Here is a 9,454-nt window from a genome sequence, read left to right as displayed (position 1 = left end):
TATACCCCCCTCCACCAACAAGCATCAATCCATGACTTGCTCGAAACAACGAGTGTCTCCAACATACATCAGGTCCCAGGGGGAGGTTTGGTTGCAATTAATTTTGATTTAGTTTGCATAAAGCATGGGACTGGGCATCCCGGTGACCAGCCATTTTCTCGTGAGTGAGGAGTGGAGTCCACTCCTCTTAAGAATAACCCGCCTAACATGGAAGATAAGGGCAGCCTTGGTTGATACATGAGCTATTCGAGCATACAAAACAGAATGTTTATTTGAAGGTTTAGAGTTTGGCACATACAAATTTATTTGGAACGGCAGGTAGATACCGCATATAGGAAGGTATAGTGGACTCATCTGGAATAACTTTGGGGTTTAAGAGATTGGATGCACAAGCAGTATTCCCGCTTAGTACAAGTGAGGGCAAGCAAAAGACTGGGAAGCGACCAATTAGAGAGCGACAACAGCCATGTACATGCATTAAAATTAATAAACATTGGATGCAAGGATGATTAGGATATAATCCACCATGAACATAAATATCGTGAAGGCTATGTTGATTTGTTTCAACTACATGCGTGAACATGTGCCAAGTCAAGTCACTTAAATCATTCAAAGGAGGATACCACCCCATCATACCACATCATAATCATCTCAATAGCATGTTGGCACACAAGGTAAACCATTATAACTCATAGCTAATCAAGCATGGCACAAGAAACTATGATATCTAATTGTCATTGCAAACATGTTTATTCATAACAGCTGAATCAAGAACGATGAACTCATCATATTTACAAAAACAAAAGAGGTCGAGTTCATACCAGCTTTTCTCATCTCAGTCAGTCCATCATATATCATCATAATTGCCTTTCACTCGTACGAATGAACGATGTGAATAATAATAAGAGTGCACGTGCATTGGACTAAGCTGGAATCTGCGAGCATTCAATAAACAGAAGAAGACAAGGCAATATGGGCTCTGGGTTAAATCAACAATAGTGCATATAAGAGCCACTTCAACAATTAAATTATGGTCTTCTCCTACTGACCCCCAAAGAAAAGAAAAAGAAATAAAACTATTTACACGGGAAAGCTCCCAACAAGCAAAAAGAAGAACGGGAAATATTTTTGGGTTTTCTTTTTAATTACTACAGCAAAGAAATAAACTACTACTATTTTTTTTGTTTTCTTAAGGTTTAAAAACACACAAGTAGGAAGCAGGAAAAATAAAATAAACTAGCATGGATATTACAGTGAAAGAGTATGAGCACCGACATCTAGCAATGAGTGTGTGTGAACATAAATGTAATGTCGGTGAGAAATACATACTCCCCCAAGCTTAGGCCTTTGGCCTAAGTTGGTCTATTGCCAGGGATAGCCTGGCGGATACCCGTAGGTGTAGCTGGGGTCATACTGCGACGAAGAATAGTTGGGATCATACTGTGATGAAGAAGACTCTGACTACCACTGGCTGACAGTCATCTCTGGATCCCAAGAATAAACAGATTGTCGTGGAGGCTCATCTTGTGGTTCCGGTTCCGGGGCTGGTGCAAGGTTTTTGTAAGCTTGGACGGCAGCCCACGTAACGAGATAGGGTCCTACAAAATTAAACAAAGAAGGAGCAGGCAACATAATAGTTTCAGGATGATGTTTATCAAAGTATAACTTATATTTGAGCTCTCCATCCCTGCCCTTAACAAGAAAATCATGGGCTATCATGCTCTTATAATCTAGATAAGCATTAGGCAGCAATTTTTCTTCTTTCTCATAATGCCTAATAGCTATGTTAAAGTGTGCAGCGAGGCGTGAAGCATAAATGCCTCCAAAGATGGGACCCTTAGTACGGTTCAGACTTAACCGTTTAGCAACAATTCCGCCCATACTAACTGTGTTGTCGAGGTATAAACCATGGAACAGAATAATAATATCAGGAACACTAAGGTTCCCACAGTTCCCACGACCAATCAAGCATCGACTAGCAAATAAAGCAAAATAGCGTAACACAGGAAAATGTATGCTAGTGATTCTCGCATCAGAAACCTTCCTGGTTTCTCCCACAGAGATAAGGTTAATAAATGGTTCCAACTCTTTACGGGGTGGTTCCTCTAAGATACCCTTAGGAGGTATGTTGCAGACTGCGCAAAATTCAGACAATGGAATTTTCTTCACAACGTCATATAAATGAAACTCTACTGAAGGAGGTGATTATTTAGGGTAAAAGTAGAAGTTCTGCACAAAAGTATTTGTGAGTAAGAGATACTGTGGACGTTAGTCGCGGACGAAGTCGGTGAGCCAGCATTTTCAATCAATGAATAGAAATCCTCATAAATCCCGGCCTCTCTCACGAAATTATCAGAAGGCCATTCACACAGCCAGATCTCCGCGGTACGAGGCAAATTATATTTGGGCCTTTGAACTTCTTCATTTTGTTTCTCCTTTGGGCTTTGGCTTGATGAACCCCTCAAAAGTCTCCTCATTATTTTCTGAAATAATTTGAATTTTTTAGTAACTTCAAACAAAAGTGAACCAATTCAATAAAACTGATAGCAACTACTGCTACAAGTGCCTAGAGCCTATATCAAGCATTAGAACTACTTGGAACCATATAAATTTGACATGCAAGCTCAAGAACATGGTAACCTATGCAGCACAAATTTGCAAAGAATAAAGCACTAGAACAAAAACTAATTGGACCAATGGAGGAGTCACATACCAAGGAACAATCTCCCCAAGCAGTTTTGCGAGAGGTGCTTTGAGCAAGGAGATCAAAAATCACAGCAAAAGTGGCTGGAACTCGTGCTTGAGTTGGTTTTTCGGGTTTGTGTGAGGCAGAGGAAGAAGATGGGTGCTGGGATAAGTGGAGGAGGGCCATCGTGGGCCCACGAGGTAGGGGGGCGCGCCCAGGGGGGTAGGGCGCGCCCTCCACCCTCGTGGCCAGGTGGCAGCTCTCCCACGGTAATTTTTGCACAATAAATCCTCAAATATTCCCAAAAATCATATTAAATTGGCATGTCATTCTGAGGACTTTTATTTTCGGGATATTTTTATATTGCACGGGTAAGCCAGGAAACAGACAGAAAAATACTATTTTTACTTTATTTCTACTAAATAACAGAAAGTACAGAGAGGGTACAGAAGGTTGTGCTTCTAGTTTCATCCGTCTCATGCTCATCAAAAAGAATCCACTAACAAGGTTGATCAAGTCTTGTTAACAAACTCATTCCGATAATCATGAAACCGGAGAAATTTCGAATAACACTAGGTTACCTCAACGGGGATATGCACATCCCCTATAATAAGTATATCATACTTCTTTTTGACAGTAGGAAGGGGAAATTCAAAACCTCCAAATATAATCGATGGAATTTTTCCAATAGAGTTGATACTATGAACTTGAGGTTGTTTCCTCGGAAAGTGTACCGTATGCTCATTACCATTAACATGAAAAGTGACACTGCCTTTGTTGCAATCAATAACATCCCCTGCAGTATTAAGAAAAGGTCTTCCAAGAATAATAGACATACTATCATCCTCGGGAATATCAAGAATAACAAAGTCCGTTAAAATAGTAACGTTTGCAACCACAACAGGAACATCCTCACAAATACCGACAAGTATAGCAGTTGATTTATCAGCCATTTGCAAAGATATTTCAGTAGGCGTCAACTTATTCAAGTCAAGTCTACGATATAAAGAGAGAGGCATAACACTAACACCGGCTCCAAGAACACATAAAGCAGTTTTAATATAATTTCTTTTAATGGAGCAAGGTATAGTAGGTACTCCGGGATCTCCAAGTTTCTTTGGTATTCCACCCTTAAAAGTATAATTAGCAAGCATGGTGGAAATTTCAGCTTCCGGTATCTTTCTTTTATTAGTAATGATATCCTTCATATATTTAGCATAAGGATTTGTTTTGAGCACATCAGTTAATCGCATACGCAAAAAGATAGGTCTAATCATTTCAGCAAAGCGCTCAAAATCCTCATCATCCTTTTTCTTGGATGGTTTGGGAGGAAAAGGCATGGGTTTCTAAACCCAAGGTTCTCTTTCTTTACCATGTTTTCTAGCAACAAAGTCTCTCTTATCATAATGTTGATTCTTTCATTGTGGGTTATCAAGATCAATAGCAGGTTCAAGTTCTACATCATTATTGTTACTAGGTTGAGCATCATCATGAACATCATCATTAATATTTTCACTAGGTTCATGTTCATTACGAGATTGTGTTTCAGCATCAGACATAGAGATATCATTTGGATTATCAGGTGGTTCAGCAATAGGTTCACTAGAAGTTTGCACAGTTCTATCATTTTTCTTTTTCTTCTTTTTAGAAGAACTAGTAACATCAATATTATTTCTCTGAGAATCTTGCTCGATTCTCTTAGGGTGGCCTTCAGGATACAAAGGTTCCTGAGTCATTCTACCAGTTCTAGTAGCCACTCTAACAGGATAATCAATTTTCTTACTATTCATTTCATCAAGCACTTCTTTTTGAGCTTTAAGTACTTGTTCTGCTTGAGTGGTAACCATAGAAGCATGTTTTCTAACAATTTTAAGTTCACCTTTAATATTAGCCATATAATCACCCAAGTATTTAATCATATCGGAATCATATTTCAATAGTCTACCAAAATAAGCATTGAAATTTTCTTGTTTGACAATAAAATTATCAAACTCATCAAAGCATTGCCTAGCAGACTTATAGTGAGGGATATCACCTTCATCAAATCTATAGAGAGAATTTACCTTTACTACCTGTGTCGGGATATCGGGATCAGGAGGTTCTTCAATAAATAAAGGATTAAGATCATATGTTTCTTCGACAGGCGGTAAATTAAGACCATGTATTTCTTCAATAGGAGGTAAATTCTTAACATCTTCAGCTTTAATGCCATTTTCTTTCATAGATTTCTTTGCCTCTTGCATATCTTCGGGACTGAGAAATAGAACACCTCTCTTTTTCGGAGTTGGTTTAGGAATAGGCTCAGTAATTGGAGCAGGAGCTGGCTCAGGAGCTGGCTTAGGAGGTGCCCAATTATTTTCATTTGTCAACATATTATTCAATAGAATTTCAGCTTCATGCGGTGTTCTTTCCCAGAAAGGAGAACCAACACAACTATCCAGGTAATCTCTGGAAGCATCGGTTAGTCCATTATAAAAGATATCAAGTATTTCAGGTTTCTTAAGAGGATGATCAGGCAAAGCATTAAGTAACTTGAGAAGCCTCCCCAAGCTTGTGGGAGACTCTCTTCTTTAATTTGCACAAAGTTGTATATTTCCTTTAAAGCAGCTTGTTTCTTATGAGCAGGGAAATATTTAGCAGAGAAGTAATAAATCATATCTTGGGGACTACGCACACAACCAGGATCAAGAGAATTAAACCATATCTTAGCATCACCCTTTAATGAGAACGGAAATATCTTGAGTATATAAAAGTAGCGTGATCTCTCAACATTAGTAAAAGGGTGGCTATATCATTTAATTTAGTAAGATGTGCCACAACAGTTTCAGATTCATAGCCATAAAAGGGATCAGATTCAACCAAAGTAATTACATCAGGATCAACAGAGAATTCATAATCCTTATCGGGAACACAAATAGGTGAAGTAGCACAAGCAGGGTCGGGTTTCATTTTATCTCTAAGTGATTCTTTGTTCCATTTAGCTAATAGCCTCTTGAGCTCATATCTATCTTTGCAAGCTAAAATAGCGGCAGAAGATTCCATATCAAAAACATAACCCTCAGGAATAACAGGCATATTTTCATCATCACTTTCATCATTGTATTTTGATTCCATAATTTCTTTCTCTCTAGCCCTAGCAATTTGTTCATCAAGAAATTCACTAAGGGGCACAGTAGTATCAGGCATAAAGGTAGTTTCATCATAAATATCAAGCATCGCAGAAGTGGCATCATCAATAACATGCGACATATCGGAACGAATAGCAGAAGCAGGTTTAGGTGTCGCAAGCTTACTCATTACAGAAGGTGAATCAAGTGCAGAGCTAGATGGCAGTTACTTACCTCCTCTCGTAGTTGAGGGATAAATTGTTGTCTTAGCGTCTTTCAAGTTCTTCATAGTGTCCAGCAGATATAAATCCCAAGTGACTCAAAGAATAGAGCTATGCTCCCCGACAACGGCGCCAGAAAAAGGTCTTGATAACCCACAAGTATAGGGGATCGCAACAGTTTTCGAGGGTAGAGTATTTAACGCAAATTTATTGATTCGACACAAGGGGAGCCAAAGAATATTCTCAAGTATTAGCAGTTGAGCTGTCAATTCAACCACACCTGGAAACTTAGTATCTGCAACAAAGTGTTTAGTAGCAAAGTAATATGATAGTGGTGGTAACGGTAACAAGAAAGTAGAACAAGCAATAGTAAATATTTTTGGTATTTTGTAGTGATTGTAACAGTAGCAACGGGAAAGTAAATAAGCGAGAACCAGTATATGGAAAACTCATAGGCACCGGATCAGTGATGGATAATTATGTCGGATGCGGTTCATCATGTAATAGTCATAACATAGGGTGACACAAAACTAGCTCCAATTCATCAATGTAATGTAGGCATGTATTCCGTATATAGTCATACATGCTTATGGAAAAGAACTTGCATGACATCTTTTGTCCTACCCTCCCGTGGCAGCGGGGTCCTATTGGAAACTAAGGGATATTAAGGTCTCCTTTTAATAGAGAACCGGAACAAAGCATTAGCACATAGTGAATACATGAACTCCTCAAACTATGGTCATCACCGGGAGTGGTCCCGATTATTGTCACTTCGGGGTTGCCGGATCATAACACATAGTAGGTGACTATAGACTTGCAAGATAGGATCAAGAACACACATATATTCATGAAAACATAATAGGTTCAGATCTGAAATCATGGCACTCGGGCCCTAGTGACAAGCATTAAGCATAGCAAAGTCATAGCAACATCAATCTCAGAACATAGTGGATACTAGGGATCAAACCCTAACAAAACTAACTCGATTACATGATAAATCTCATCCAACCCATCACCGTCCAGCAAACCTACGATAGAATTACTCACGTACGGCGGTGAGCATCATGAAATTGGTGATGGAGGATGGTTGATGATAACGACGGCGACGAATCCCCCTCTCCGGAGCCCCAAACAGACTCCAGATCAGCCCTCCCGAGAGGTTTTAGGGCTTGGCGGCGGCTCCGTATCGTAAAACATGATGATTTCTTCTCTCCTATTTTTTTCTCTCCGAAAGCAAATATATAGAGTTGGAGTTGGCGTCGGAGGGTGTCCAGGGGGCTCACGAGGTAGGGGGACGCGCCCTAGGGGGGCACCCTCGTGGACAGGGTGTGGGCCCCCTGGTCTTCATCTTTGGCGAGGATTTTTTATTATTTTTTATAAGACATCCCGTGGAGTTTCAAGTCATTCCGAGAACTTTTGTTTTCTACACATAAAACAACATCATGGAAATTCTGCTGAAAACAACGTCAGTCCGGGTTAGTTCCATTCAAATCATACAAGTTAGAGTCCAAAACAAGGGCAAAAGTGTTTGGAAAAGTAGATACGACGGAGACGTATCAGATTTGTTCATGGAGCCTCTTGTGGAGGAACTTCAACAGCTATGGGGGGGTGTTCTCACTCGAGACCTATATAGCACCCCACCAGCTGATTTCTTTCTGCGTGCTATCATAATTTGGTGCATCCATGATTATCCGTCTTTGGGCACTATGTCAGGGCGAACGACACATGGTTACAATGCGTGTGTTCGCTGTGACAGGAATCCGTTGTCATACGCAATACATAGCAAGATTTGTTACATTGGACACCGCCGTTTCCTTGCCAAGGACAAGCCGCATCCTAGAAAATACCGAAGACATGTGTTCAATGCAAAGCATGAAAACCGTGATGCGCCAAAGAGGCTCACCGTGGATGAGTTGCAAGTGGAATTAGAGAAGGTCAGGCATATTACACCAGGAAACCATCCTTGTAATGGTAGTGGGAAAAGGAAGCGTGGAAGGGCAAAAGAGATATTATTCTTTACCCGCAGGTCCACTTTGTGGGACTTGGAGTATTGGAAAGATTTGGATCTGCGGCATAATCTTGATGTGATGCACATCGAGAAAAATATATGTGACAACATTATCGGGACACTTCTTAATATTGAAGGCAAGATGAAAGATACCTTAAAATCTAGGATTGATTTGACACACCTGGGTGTCAGACAGGATTTGCAGGTCCAAGATGAAGGTAAACCACGGGATATGGCACCAGCTGTGTATGTCTTGGACAAGGTAAAAAGAAAAGAGTTATGAGACGTCCTGTCACATGTGAGATTCCCACATGGATTTGCTTCCAACCCTGAAAGGAGAGTCAGTGCATATGGAAACAAGGTATAAGGGTTGAAAACTCATGACTGCCACGTCCTACTTCAAAGGGTTTTACCTGTTATCCTTAGAGGATTGGGCCACTCTGACTTATACAGAGCAGTTGCAGAGTTGGGACAATTGTTCAGGGAACTCTGCAGTAGAAATATCAGGATAGATGCTTTGGAGCGCCTTAGAGACAAGATACCAACTATCCTATGCGACCTTGAGAAGATATATCCTCCAGCCTTCTTTGATGTGATGGTGCATTTGGTTGTTCATCTACCTGATGAGGCACTACTTAGAGGTCCAGTATAGTGTGGCTGGATGTACCCTATTGAAAGGCGGCTAGGAACTTTCAAGGGCTATGTTAGGAACAGAGCTAGACCAGAGGGTTCCATTGCAGAGGCCTACATTGGTACAGAAGCATTGACATTCTGCTCAAAATACGTTGAAACAGCTAATCAGCTTAGCAAAGAGGTGGATGAAGACAATCTCGGGCTCAATATTTTCGATTATTCTGTTAGAGTTACAGGGAAGAGTCGACAAGAGGACAAACCTAAAGATTTGGACAAAATGGTTTGGTATGTGTTGAATAAATGTCCTGAGATACTACCTTATATCAAGTAAGTGCTAAGTACTGCAGCTTATACATCATAATCTACTAAACTTGCAATACATTCTTATATATTTAGATGTTTGACGCGATCACTATGTTGTGCAGCATCTACAAAAAGGAGTTACTGCCGCAAAATCCAAGAAACATTGACAAACTTGTTATGGCAGGATTTGCGAAATGGTTCAAGAGCCATGTAAGCTTTTGAATTGCACTGTCAGTTTTTTAATATATTGAGTACGTAAGATGATCAGCTTGTCTATTTTCTAACCATAGGTTAAGAAGATGCTGGAGGATGGGCCGGCAGTTGATGATGCCCTTTACTCACTAGCAATGGGTCCTAATACTCGGGTAAGACATTATGAATCTTGCATTGTTGGAGATGTGCGCTACAACACCCTTGCACGAGACGAAGGCAGGAAGACACAAAACAGTGCCATCATGAGCACGGATACGTATGACAGAGAGACAACTGAAATTTA

Source organism: Triticum dicoccoides, chromosome 6A (assembly GCF_002162155.2).
Source record: "Triticum dicoccoides isolate Atlit2015 ecotype Zavitan chromosome 6A, WEW_v2.0, whole genome shotgun sequence".
In the NCBI taxonomy this organism is placed as follows: Eukaryota; Viridiplantae; Streptophyta; class Magnoliopsida; order Poales; family Poaceae; genus Triticum; species Triticum dicoccoides.
This window is presented reverse-complemented; position numbering follows the sequence as displayed.